The sequence below is a fragment of the Anabrus simplex genome, chromosome 1 (assembly GCF_040414725.1).
Source record: "Anabrus simplex isolate iqAnaSimp1 chromosome 1, ASM4041472v1, whole genome shotgun sequence".
Lineage (NCBI taxonomy): Eukaryota > Metazoa > Arthropoda > Insecta > Orthoptera > Tettigoniidae > Anabrus > Anabrus simplex.
The window spans coordinates 1,613,266,036-1,613,280,703 of record NC_090265.1 but is presented as its reverse complement, the minus strand read 5'-3'; the positions used below and the strand labels follow the sequence as shown (position 1 = coordinate 1,613,280,703).

The 14,668-nt window shown below is 40.5% G+C and overlaps 1 protein-coding gene across 2 annotated transcripts in view; it reads left to right on the top strand.

Moving 5' to 3' along the window:
- Positions 1-14,668, top strand: part of LOC136858596 (TATA element modulatory factor) — a 335,705-nt gene that overhangs the window by 272,299 nt on the left and 48,738 nt on the right. The window lies entirely within an intron of this gene.

Genomic DNA, 14,668 nt, shown 5'->3' with positions numbered 1-14,668 from the left:
ACAGGGATGGAGTAGGGTTGCTGCTCAGTAGAAATGCAATGAGGAGTCTTATGGAGTGGAAGCCGATTTCCAGTAGGCTTCTGACTGCTAGGTTCATGACCAAGATCAGGAATGTGACCATTATCCAATGCTATGCACCTACAGAACAATCGGAGTTGGAAAAGAAGGAAGAATTCTACCAAATGTTGCAAGATGCCACAATGAAAACCAGTAAACCGAGCTCGATAGCTGCAGTCGCTTAATTGCGGCCAGTATCCAGTATTCGGGAGATCGTGGGTTCGAACCCCACTGTCGGCAGCCCTCAAGATGGTTTTCCGTGGTTTCCCATTTTCACACCAGGCAAATGCTGGGGCTGTACCTTAATTAAGGCCACGGCCGCTTCCTTCCCACTCCTAGCCCTTCCCTGTCCCATCGTCGCCATAAGACCTATCTGTGTCGGTGCGACGTAAAGCGAAAAAAAAAAAAAAAAACCAGTAAGAAGGATATTCTCATAGTTATGGGAGACTTCAATGCGAAGGTTGGCTCAAGAAACGAAGGATTGGAACACATCATGGGTATACACGGTCTTGGCGAGATTAATGAAAATGGGGAAAAGTTCATGGAATATTGCTCCAGCCAAGACTTGGTGATAGGTGGCACGGTGTTCCCGCATAGGCGGTGTCATAAAGTCACGTAGGTGTCTCCTGATCAAGCCACGGAAAACCAAATTGATCACATTGCGGTGAGCAGGAGGTTCAGAAGAAGTTTGGAAGATGTTAGGAACAAGAAAGGAGCGGACATTGACAGTGACCATCATCTTGTTGTCGCCAACTTCCGTATAAAGATTGTGGCAGTCCACCAAAAGTTCATCACTCGGCACAAGAAGTTTGATGTTGGTAAGCTAAAGGATCAGCAGACATTGGAACAATTTCAACTGGAACTTAGCAACAGATTTGAGGTGTTGGATTCTGAGATAGAGAAGGATGTGGAGACTGTATGGAACGAGGTAAAGAACATCTATGTGGAAACAAGTGAGAAACAGCTCGGGTACTAAAACTACCTGCGGAAGGAATGGATATTTGATCAGACCTGGGACAAGATAAATTATAGGAAGGAGATAAAAGCCAAGCTAAATATATGCAAAACCAGACAGCAGAAGGCTCAAACACAAGCTGAGTATTCAATAGCAAATAAGGAAGTAAAGAGGAGTGTGCAAAAGGATCACAGGAAGTGGATTGATGAGCAGGCACAGAAAGCACAACAGGCGGCAAAAAGGGGGGATATAAAGGAGCTTTATGGCATCACAAAGCTGCTTTCGAAGAAAGGTTTTAATAAAACTAGGCCTGCGAAGAGCAAGACAGGTGAGATCCTCACTACGTGCGAACAACAGCTGAGTAGATGGAGGGAATACTTTGCGGAGGTTTTTAATAGAGATATTGGACTGGAAAATGAGCAGTAAGGAGAAGATGAAGAAACAGAAGGGGATCCAGGCATCGGCCTCGACCCTCCAACCCAGGGTGGGATACGGACAGCATTGAAGCAAATGAAAAATGGGAAGGCACCTGGTCTGGACAACATCCCAGCGGAAATACTGAAAGCAGGTCTTGATACTACAATCAAATTGCTGCACCCACTGCTGGAGAAGATATGGAAAAGAGGAGAAAATACCGACTGACTGGAAGAAGGGGCTGATAGTCAGGTTACCAAACGAAGGGGATACAACAATCTGCAACAACTGGAGGGGTATCACCTTGCTCTCCATTCCAAGCAAAGTGCTGTCGCGAGTCATCCTGAATCGCATAAAGGATTCAGTAGAAAGAAGGCTTCGAAAGGAACAGGCGGGATTTCGGCAACATCGCAGCTGTGTGGACCTCATCAATATACTTCGAATCATCATAGAACAGAGTGTGGAATGGCGGAATATCCTCTGCCTCGCATTCGTGGACTTCAAGAAAGCCTTTGATTCTGTAAACCAAAGAATCATGTGGAAGACCCTCAAGGAATACAGAATTCCATCAAAGATTATCAAGATCATAAAAGAGATCTACGAGGGGTATGAGTGTCAGGTTCTTCATGAAGGGAAACTAACAGAAAAGATAAACATCAAGTCTGGAGTGAGACAGGGGTGTGTTCTTTCTCCCACTCTGTTCCTGCTAGTCCTAGACAGTGTGATGAAGAAGGTAATGGGAGGACGGAAGAGGGGTGTTCAGTGCGGGATGAGAGACAGGCTTGAAGACCTTGACTTCGCAGACGACATTTGTCTTATGGCACAGCGGTACCGGGACATAGAAGATAAACTGAGTAGGTTGCAGAAGGAAGCGGAACGTGTAGGTCTCATGATCAACACAAACAAGACTAAAGAGATGAGGATTAATTCGGATGTCATGACCAGCTTGACAGTAAATGGAAAGGAAATTGAGCGAGTTGAGTCCTTCCTATACCTTGGAAGTATAGTTACAATGGATGGGGGAAACAGAGGAAGATGTCCGAAGCCATATCCGGAAGGCAAATGGTGCGTTTGTCCAGCTCTACCTCGTATGGAAGAATAGAAACATCTCCAGGAAGACTAAGCTTCGCCTCTTCAACAGCAATGTAAAGTCGATTCTTCTATATGGCTGTGAAACATGGAAAGTTACAAAACAGATCAATAACCAGCTACAGGTGTTCATTAATAGATGTCTGCGTCGCATAACAAATGTGAGGTGGCCGGACATAATCTCGAATGAAGATCTTTGGAACATGACCAACCAGCAGCCGATTGACATCCAGATCAAGGAGAGGAAATGGCGCTGGATCGGGCACACACTAAGGAAGCCGGATGGAGCTGTTGAGAGGGCGGCGCTGGACCGGAACCCTCAAGGCTCCAGAAAGCGAGGTCGGCCCAAGAAGACCTCGAAGAGGACGATTGAGAAGGAAATTGCAGAGGTTGACAAGACCTGGAGCAAAGTGAAGAGAATGGCCAGGAACCGTACTGTGTGGAAAAATTTCGCCAAGGCCCTATGCTCCAGAGGGAGCAACAGGAAATAAGTCAAGTAAAGTAAGTCAACAGTCATATATCTTGTGAGTGTACACGGGACGTCGAATCTGCAAGTGTTCAACAGTTACTATTGCTTCTGTGTTTGAAGGTCTTAACAGTGTGATATGGCAAAGCTATATCACCCAACGCCTCTCTTAGCTCCACACAATACTGCCATGCATTTCTGTTACAGAACTACAGTTTTCACTTATGACTGCTGTTCAGATGTACTTACCTGAATGTTCATATCAGCATTTTCATCTCCAAGGTATGGAGGGACTGCTCATACACTGTGGTCTTGTAGATCTTTGCCTTGAGATGTTCAGTCATAATTTTATTTCAGAGGGCATGGGTGACTTGTCTCCACTTGAGCCATGTTGCAGTTATTCTCATCTGGGTATCAGAGATAGTGTCATAATGACCTTTACTGTTAATAAACTTAACCATGATAGGTTAATATTGTGTTTGGTCCGTATTGACTGGTCTGAATGTATAAATGACCTTTGATGCAAGGTATTTATACTATGTGGTCGTCTGCAATTCCTGGTGTTATTAGGGATGATGCAGTTCATTTGTGGATACTTATTATATAGGAGGTTGAGCTGGTGAAAGAAGAATTTGTAAGCTACGAAAAAGTTAAAGATGAGACACATGAAATTCTAGGTGTAAGGCTCATTTCTAAAGATAATAGGCAACTTGATATATTTGGAGTGTACAGATCGGGAAAGGGTAGCACTGACGCGGATTCGGAATTATTTGATAGGATAGTCAGCTATGTGGGAAACGACATGGAAAGAAATGTGATTGTAGTGGGAGATCTGAATTTGCCAGATGTCAATTGGGAAGGAAATGCGAACGACAGGAAGCATGACCAACAAATGGCAAATAAGTTGATATGGGAAGGACAGCTGATTCAGAAAGTGATGGAACCAACCAGAGGGAAAAATATCCTGGATGTCGTGCTGATAAAACCAGATGAGCTCTATAGGGAAACTGAAGTAATAGATGGTATTAGTGATCATGAAGCTGTTTTTGTGGTAGTTAAAAATAAATGTGATAGAAAGGAAGGTCTTAAAAGTAGGACTGTTAGGCAGTACCATATGGCTGATAAAGCAGGCATGAGGCAGTTTCTAAAAAGTAATTATGATCGGTGGAAAACGGTAAATAAAAATGTAAACAGACTCTGGGATGGGTTTAAAGAAATTGTTGAGGAATGCGAAAACAGGTTTGTACCATTAAGGGTGGTAAGGAATGGTAAAGACCCACCTTATTATAATAGAGAAATAAAGAGACTAAGAAGGAGGTGCAGACTGGAAAGAAATAGAGTTAGAAATGGCTGTGGAAGTAAGGAGAAATTGAAGGAACTTACTAGAAAATTGAATCTAGCAAAGAAGGCAACTAAGGATAACATGATGGCAAGCATAATTGGCAGTCATACGAATTTTAGTGAAAAATGGAAGGGTATGTATAGGTATTTTAAGGCAGAAACAGGTTACAAGAAGGACATTCCAGGAATAATTAATGAACAAGGGGAGTGTGTATGTGAGGATCTTCAAAAGGCAGACAATGGGTTGGGATATAGTACCATATCTGAAGTACTTATTTGATTATTGTTTGGTCGGAGGAGCTATACCAGATGAATGGAGAGTTGCTATAGTAGCCCCTGTGTATAAAGGAAAGGGTGATAGACATAAAGCTGAAAATTACAGGCCAGTAAGTTTGACATGCATTGTATGTAAGCTTTGGGAAGGCATTCTTTCTGATTATATTAGACATGTTTGCGAAATTAATAACTGGTTCGATAGAAGGCAATTCGGTTTTAGGAAAGGTTATTCCACTGAAGCTCAACTTGTAGGATTCCAGCAAGATATAGCAGATATCTTGGATTCTGGAGGTCAAATGGACTGTATCACGATTGACCTGTCTAAAGCATTTGCTAGGGTGGATCATGGTAGACTACTGGCAAAAATGAGTGCAATTGGACTAGACAAAAGAGTGACTGAATAAGTTGCTATATTTCTAGAAAATAGATCTCAGAGAATTAGAGTAGTTGAAGCTTTATCTGACCCTGTAAAAATTAAGAGGGGAATTCCTCAAGGCAGTATTATCGGACCTTTATGTTTTCTTATATATATAAATGATATAAGTAAAGGAGTGGATTTGGAGGTAAGGCTTTTTGCGGATGATGTTATTTTCTATAGAGTGATAAATAAGTTACAAGATTGTGAGCAACTGCAGCGTGACCTCGAAAATATTGTGAGATGGACAGCAGGCAATGGTATGATGATAAACGGGGTTAAAAGTCAGGTTGTGAGTTTCACAAATAGGAAAAGTCCTCTCAGTTTTAATTACTGCGTTGATGGGGTGAAAGTTCCTTTTGGGGATCATTGTAAGTATCTGAGTGTTAATATAAGGAAAGATCTTCATTGGCGTAATCACATAAATGGGATTGTAAATAAAGGGTACAGATCTCTGCACATGGTTATGAGGGTGTTTAGGGGTTGTAGTAAGGATGTAAAGGAGAGTGCATATAAGTCTCTGGTAAGACCCCAACTAGAGTATGGTTCCAGTGTATGGGACCCTCACCAGGATTACCTGATTCAAGAACTGGAAAAAATCCAAAGAAAAGCAGCTCGATTTGTTCTGGGTGATTTCCAACAAAAGAGTAGCGTTACAAAAATGTTGCAATGTTTGGGTTGGGAAGAATTGAGAGAAAGAAGAAGAGCTGCTCGACTAAGTGGTATGTTCCGAGCTGTCAGCGGAGAGTTGGCGTGGAATGACATTAATGGACGAATAAGTTCGAATGGCGTTTATAAAAGTAGGAAAGATCATAATATGAAGATAAAGTTGGAATTCAAGAGGACAAACTGGGACAAATATTCATTTATAGGAAGGGGAGTTAGGGATTGGAATAACTTACCAAGGGAGATGTTCAGTAAATTTCCAATTTCTTTGAAATCATTTAGGAAAAGGCTAGGAAAGCAACAGATAGGGAATCTGCCACCTGGGCGACTGCCCTAAATGCAGATCAGTATTGATTGATTGATGATTTTTTTAATTTACCTGTGTTGGCTGCAAGGTTTGGGTCACATTGCTATGAGCTTACATGTGGGAGATGATTGGTTTGAACTCCACCATCATTAGCCCTGATGATGGTCATCTGTGATTTACCATTTCCAAAACAGGCAAATGCTGGGCTGTACCTTAATTAAGGCCATGGCTGCTACCTTTGAAAGCCTCGCCTTTTCCCATCCTTGCATTGCAATGTTAAACCACTAGTCGTGAGCATTTATACTTGTTGCAATATTGCTAAAGTATCTTTTTGTGTGATGCACTATTTTTATTGTTGTCATAATTTTGATGCACTGTGTATGTGATATTTAATAGTTACATAAAAACAAAGAAGACAACTGTGTGTTATTTTATGTTTAAGGTGTGTATGTCTACAGCAATATAGCTTAACTGTCAGAAGGTGGGGGGGGGAAATAATTTCCTCTTGGTTGTATTTGATAAGTTTCCTGTAGAGCTAGCTTCATGTTTCACAAACAATGAAATAGTGAGGTGTTGATTCCGGTCTGTCGAACACAAGATGCAGATTTATGAAATACTAGTAAATATCCTCAATTTTTTTCAAAATTGCTTATTTGCATAGTGTACATATATGCTGTGCAAATTTGTCCCTAATTAATGGGTGATATCATGAAAAAGTCATCTGAATGTTAAAATTCTGTGTCCACCATCTTAATAACAGTAAAAATTTAATGCAGTTTGGTCACTTTACTTCTGCTGGTTACTGTGGTTCAGTTTGTACTTAGCCTGGACCCTGTTCCCTTTGTAGCTAACATGGACCAGTTTACTATAAATAGAATGCAGTTTATAGCCTTCTTGTGAATATTTTGTACAATATAGTGGAAATTTTTTAAAGAGGTGAACGATTTTGAAATGTCTTAAGTGTGTAGTAAGGAATTAATTGAGTTTGTGTGCACAAGTTTATGTTGAATAAATCATTCATTTTTTAACAAAAGGATGTACATATTAGTTATTGTTTGATTTTAAGCAGAAGCTGTAGTTCTTGATCTTCTTGCCTATAACTGTAAAGCACAACCGATTTGTTGATTGTATGACAGAAGGAAGTTTTGAGACAATGAAATGTGGGAATATTATATTTGCCTGTATACAGGGTGGTCGGAAACAATGTGAACCGAGTATATCAGCGTTAGAGGGTTGGTCATGCTGATAAATAATTTGAAAGAAATAATTCAATATCTTACGCCATTGTCATTTTATCAGCTGCTGAAGTTAGCCAATCAAATCACTTCACTGACGAATTCAAATGGGCTATGCACAGCGGTGTTGCTAAATTTGTACTTGACTTAAGACCGGCATTAACGCACCAATCAAGGAATAGAACTTCACCAAGGGAGGTGTTCCTCTGAGCTGACAGCATCGCGCCAAAGCAAGTATGCTACGGTGACAATGACTGAAACCAATGGTGTGCTTGTGTTTGATTCTGATTTCTCGGCATGGCTCTCAAGCCGTTCTTAAGTCACGTGCAGATTTAGCAACGCTGCTGCACAAAGCCTATTTGAATTTGCCCGCGAAGCAATTTGACTGACTAACTTCAGTAGCTGATTAAATTACAATAGTGCGTGATATCAAATTATTTATCAGCTGACCAACCCTCTAATGCTCATATTCCCAGTTCACGTTGTTTCCAACCATCCTGTATATTCATAACTAGTATCTTGATGGGAAAACAAGAGTTTATTGGTGATGGCTTCAGACCTAAAGGATGGGGAATTTTGGAAAGTTTGAAGTTTTTCTTTACAAAAGTCATAATACACTCTTCCTGTGCACTGGGTCCCAGTTGGTACAGAGGTTGCTGCTTCCATCATGTCTCAGAACTTGTAAGAGGACATAGCTGTGGTATGAAGAACTCCCTACCTCTCATCCATCAAATGATCTTGAAAATACAGTAAGGAATTCTCATATTCTGAAGTAACATCAGCTTATGCTTAATGCCTGTTAGAACTTCTGCTTAAAAGGGAGAGTATTTCTCAGAATGCTGCTTAAAAGGCAGAGTTATTTCTCAGTATGATAATCCAAATAAATTGCAATATGGTTTTTATCATAGGCTAAGTAACAATGTAAGATGTGATTGTGTGGACAGTGCGAGTGGGTGAGGAAGCCACGTCCCTCGCACATACTTCTGTCCTGCGGTTTTATTTACCATTAAGTTCTGCTGTATGTGTTGAAACATTCTACCTCATTTAGAAATAAGTTATTTTTAAATAAATATATCGTTCTATAAAATATTAATGAATAAAAGCATGCTTGCACAGAGTAGAACACAAACTTTCATAATCATTCGAATTATATACTACGATAGTGATTTGGAAATGTTAGATTGTTGAAGTACTACTCTACATAAAGCAATAATTTTATCTGACTGTTTGGATGTTCTTCACAGAGGAATATTATAACAAGACTCCCTTCCTCCTTAGCACCATAGTCTGTTCAGGACTTTGACCTCCTAAACAATTCCAGCCAGTCTTCAGTGTTCATTGCTCTAGTCTCTGTCTTTATCCCCCTTAGATTCTCTTCAACATCATCTACCCACCTCTTTCCGTGTCTTCCTCTCAAACAGCATCTTTCTGATTTTCTCTTAACTCCTTTCCCTCACTTATTCTAAGGCACCTTATGTCAAGGTTTGCCCTGTTGTTGAGTAAACAGTTAAGAAAATCACATTATATTACAAAGAATTTAAATGACTATGTAAATTATTCAACAGAGTCAAGTCAAATGTTTCGCACTTCAATGTGTTACCACAAACATATCTATTATTGTAAGAGTCCTAGGATTGAGGGCTTTCCATCTCCATTCACCTGTCTTGAGTTCCCCCTGTGGATCAGCGGTAGAGTATCAGCCTCCGGAATCTAAGATTGTGTGTTCAAATCTGACAGAGGTAGTCGTATTTTTTAATGGCACAAAAAAGTCCGTTTGACACCGCATGTTGTACAATGCTGGCATGTAAAGGATTTCAGGTGACACATTTAGTGTTTTTCCTGCGATGGTGCAGAGTCTGCTACTGTGCGCACAATTTTCCATTTGTTCTTGTTAAGAGTATCATCAGGTCTTACACCTACGATTGTGCCTTCATTGCGATGATCAAGCCAGCGATTCTTGGGACAACCATGTGGTCAGTTTCCTCCTGGGTTGTACTGGACAGCTGTCTTAGTAATTGATCACTTGTTTTTCTCATGATATGTCCATACAATCTAAGTTGAGCTTCTCACATCTTGTCCAAAATTGGTGCAACTCCCACCTGTTGCCTGACATGGTCAAATTTCGTATGTCATAACAGCCAAGGCTTGCTTGTGGCTTACTGAGGCTGGCCAGAATTCTGAACCATAGAGTGCAACAGATCTATCCATGGTTGTATGCACATTCCCTTTAAGATGAACGGGTAGTTTCTTGTCACAGAGAACTCTGGTGACTTGCCACACTTTCAACCATGCTGAGTTTAATCGTGCTCAAGCATCAAGAAGCGTTTCACCATCTGAGCTGATGTAGGAACCCAGGTATTTAAATTGGGTAGTTTTAATGAGATCGTAGTGATTATTCTTCATGGTGCCATCCATTTGTGGGTCACATTCAAGGTACTAGGTTTTCTTAATATTGAGCTGCAGGTTCTGATGAGATTTATCCACAAGAAATATGTCATCAGCATATAAGATCATCCACGGATGATGTGTTTGGATGTCTGATGTCACTATGTCCATGCACAGAATGAAAGTGGAGATTCTTGGTGAACCCCAACACTAATTGGAAATGGAGGCAAAGTTCCTATTGTGTAAAGGACCATTCTTGTGACATTCTGTTACAGAATTTTGTATGTATTTTGCTGTATGCTCAGAGTGTTTTCCAGGTAAGTTCAATCAATCAATACTGGTCTGCATTTAGGACAGTCGCCCAGGTGGCAGATTCCCTATCTGTTGTTTTCCTAGCCTTTTCCTAAATGATTTCAAAGAAATTGGACATTTATTGAACATCTCCCTTGGTAAGTTATTCCAATCCCTAACTCCCCTTCCTATAAATGAATATTTGTCCCACTTTGTCCTCTTGAATTCCAACTTTATCTATATATTGTGATCTTTCCTACTTTTATAAACGCCACTCAAACTTATTCGTCTACTAATGTCATTCCACGCCATCTCTCCGCTGACAGCTCGGAACATACCATTTAGTCGAGCAGCCCTCCTTCTTTCTCTCAATTCTACCCAGCCCAAACTTTGCAACATTTTTGTAACGCTACTCTTTTGTCGGAAATCACCCAGAACAAATCGACCTGCTTTTCTTTGGATTTTTTTCCTGTTCTTGAATCAGGTAATTCTGGTGAGGGTCCCATACACTGGAACCATACTCTAGTTGGGGTCTTACCAGAGACTTATATGCCCTCTCCTTTACATCCTTACTACATCCCCTAGACACCCTCATAACCATGTGCAGAGATCTGTACCCTTTATTTACAATCCCATTTATGTGATTACCCCAATGAAGATCTTTCCTTATATTAACACCTAGATACTTACAATGATCCCCAAAAGGAACTTTCACCCCATCAACGCAGTAATTAAAACTGAGAGGACTTTTCCTATTTGTGAAACTCACAACCTGACTTTTAACCCCGTTTATCAACATACCATTGCCTGCTGTCCATCTCACAACATTTTCGAGGTCACGTTGCAGTTGCTCACAATCTTGTAACTTATTTATTACTCTGTAGAGAATAACATCATCCGCAAAAAGCCTTACCTCTGATAATGGTACACTATCGAGAGCTTTCTCCAGGACCAGAAAGGTCAGATGTAGAGGTTTGGTCTTCTGTCTGTGCTTCACTATGAAGAGGCAGGCTGCGTGGATCACATCAGTTGTGCTAAGTTCCTGTACAAAGCCACATTGGTTTGGAGAGATCTAGATAGTGCTGCATAGGTGGCTGTCTAGAACTCGCTTCAAGATTTTCAACGAGTGGAAGAGGAGGCAGATTGGGCGGTAGTTTGAACATTCGTCAATGTCACCTTTACCCTTCCATATATAGATATGGTACAGTTTGACAACCAGAGTTTGGGAAGGCATCCATCATCAATAACACAGTTGAAAAGGGTCATGAGTACTTCATTTCTGCTGTAGCAGAGTATCTTCCAGACTTCAAATGGTGTGTTGTCTGGTCCAGTTGCTTAGCCATTTTTAATCTTGCTCACAGCTTGTGATACATCTTGGATGTTAACTGACTGACAGATCTCAGCAACTGAATCATCACAAGGTATTGGTTGCTGGGGAAATAAATTCTTTACACATAATCTTATAGTAGTCTCTCCACTGGTTCAAAATAGGTATCGGGTCTTGGAGAAGTTGGCTGTTCACGTCTTTAATTCAGTGTTTACCCAACGAAATTATAACTTATCCATAGATTGCCCACCAGAGATCTGTTCCTCCTCTGTCTTGTGGAAGAGACAGAACGTCAAAATTAGCACGCAGGCAGCCTAAGTGGTGTCAAATCAAAATCCCTGCACATGGTAGCTAAAGTCATATGATTATTTATCCCCTATCTTAGCCACCAGGTCGGATTTCTCAGTCATTTTCACTAACATTCCCAATAATCCTTTATTTAAGAAACTGACCCTCAACAGGTTTGTCATAAAACACAGTATTGTATGGTTTTTATGTTTTGAAATATAAATGGTTCCTTAAAAGAAGCACAGACCCATGCACAGCCACCTCAGCAGTCATGGCTAGGTAGCTTTCCTTGAGAGCAAACCTCTTCCACAACTCGCCCACCATCCCTAAACGGTGACGGAGTTTACATTATATTTCTTCATGATGTAATTGGATACTGGAACGTAAATTGCCTGCTTCTCATAGTGCCTTTGTTTCTTCATTCACTTAAACTTCATTTCCACCATTACCTAAAGATTCTGTAAGACTTTCATAATTTATATTGAGCTTGCTTTCAGTATCTGTTACACTCCACGCAGCCATAATCAGACGACAAACTGCTGATTGACAACCATGAATGTTTGGATTTTTGCTCTTCTTTTGTTTCCTAAGGCTTTTTGATTCTATAAGGCATGATCCAGAAATTTCCATTTTGAGGGCATTGCTGCAGTGGGCACAGAACCTAGCACGACTCCGTTGTGGGTTTATAAACACGGGCATGTAGGTAAAAGGGATTGGTATGGCAGTCATGTTGTGCCGAGGTCATCATCATCATCATCATCATCATCATCATCATCAATTTTCTGCTCCAGCAAGCCGGGTGCAGGTGTTTATGAGCCTCTTCCAGTTCGTCCTGTCCATCCACAGCTGATGTTCTACCTTTTGCTGCCAATTTACATCATGTTTGGCAAGGTCTTTGAAAATTTGCTTTTCCCAACTATCATGAGACCTCCCTCTGGGCCTCTTACCAAAAATATTCCTTTCATAGTATGCTCTTGGGGTCCTAATTGGAGCCATCTTTCTCAATATTTCCATACCATCATAATCTGCCCAATCCTAAGGTTTCCAACAGGCTTCTGTCCAATCCAAGTTGTTGCCGAATAGGCTACTTTCATTCCTTATTTTGTCTCTCCTTGTCTTTTGGAGACATGACCAAAGGAGCTTCATTTCAGCGGCTTGTAGGCGACTTTATGCAGATCTAGTCAATGTTGCTGCTTCCAGTCCGTATGTTAGAATTGGTACAAGATATGTTTTGTACAGCGTGAGCTTGCAAGCTTGAGGAAATGAGTCATCCCAAAGTAGTTGATGAACGGAGTGGTAGAATTTTGTTGTAGCTTGTATTCTATTGCCTAAATTCCCATATGTACTTGGTTCAAGAAAAGGGACAACCATAAAATCACAAGATATAGCTAAGATGATCAATATGGAACTGTGATTGATTATATACTCACCGACCAAGTGTCACTGACAACCATATTGTTCCTCCTCGCCCTCTGTCGTCCTATTCCCCATTCCATGAGTACCCAGGGAGGATTCATAGCCTAGTCTGTCTGATCCAACCTGAGCATTAAAATCTCCCATTACTACCAAATTTTCACAATCCTTATGTTGGACATAAGACAAAGAAAGACAAAGAAGGCTTCTTTTTCTTCATTTGAACATCCTGGTAGTGGAGCATAGACCTGGATTATATGATATTTGTCTCCATTCCAATTTACTGACACAATTATATCACTGACAAATTCAATATGGCTACAAACATCAATATCTTTACGGAGTATAAAGCCCACTCCACTTCTTGACTCCAAGTTATTTCCAGATAGTCTAGACGGAGGTGTCTTATTCCTGTTGCCTTCCATTTGGTTTCACTCATCCCCATGATGAGAATTTTCCTCCTTTTCATCATATCAACTATTTTTCCAGTTTTATTTGTCAGTGTTAAAAATTCAAGGTTCCAATCCGGCAACTGGGTCTTGATTTGGGTTTCGTAGCTGCTGAAGCTTCAGGCTGTAAGCCATCATACGCAACTAGCTGTTGTCATTGTCTTGAGTTCTTTGATCCAAGGTTCCTATTCATCTTGAAAACGATTGCAATTACTCTCCAACTGACTTGCTAGGCCTAAAGTTAGAGAAGATTTTCTGTCAGGGTTATCTCCCTTAGCCTTTAGCAGTCCCCTGCCACATCTGAAAGACAGCAGCTTCCTGTTAAATTTATGTGTCATTTCCTACACAAAGGCTTCAACAAGCCCGATAAGGATGAACTCCTCTGCTCATAGCCATTGGATCTCCCTTAGTTTGTCAGGTTTGATAACGGCCGCCCAACCCTCGGCCAGACCTTTATCATACCTCTTACGAGTAGATCATACCTTTGATGTTCACTACTGTGACATTTCCTCTCTTTGCTATCTCCACTATAAATTCATGTACAAGATATATATTTTTGCTCATTGAATTGTTCTCCCGATACTTTATTATTCAACTGAGATAGCATCTTAGAATACCTCTCAGTTTGGGATGTGGGCCAGTTTTTCATTCATAATATCCTGGTTTGCTAAGTTATTTTCATCATTGTTTCCATTTTGTTTTGTACACTTTCAGCCTCCACATTCAGTGACTTATGGAAATGCTCATCCCTTGTTCCCAGTATCTAGTCTTTCCCACCTATCATATTGCCGCCGTTGACTTTACAAAAATACACTTGTGGTTGGAATTTTTTTTTTTTTTTTCCCCCTTCATATCCTTAACTCTCAGATAGAATTTTCTCTCATCCGTTGTATTCCTTGTCTTGTTTCTGTCCTTGTTTATCATTAGTCCAGCCTTGCCTTTCATCTTTGTTTCTCATGCTTAGATTTTTATCTCTCTATATTTTATTTTTCATCCATATTTGATGTGCTTCACGAAAGCTGTACTGCCTCTCTATTTTGTGCTGTGGAGTAGGTTCTTCATTTGTTTTGAGCTATGTATTTCCATATGTATTAAAAGCATTTATCTAATCAGGTCTGCAGGAGACATTCTGTTGTCTCAAAAATTAAGTTCCCAGAAGGAAACTATACTTTAATTTCATCGATTGCAAATATTAAGAACATTTTAGCGCTTTAGGTCTTTTCATTCATTAAATTACTAGCTTTTCGCCCCAGTGTAGCAGTGGGATCATAAGTCGGATTGCTACACCTTTCCA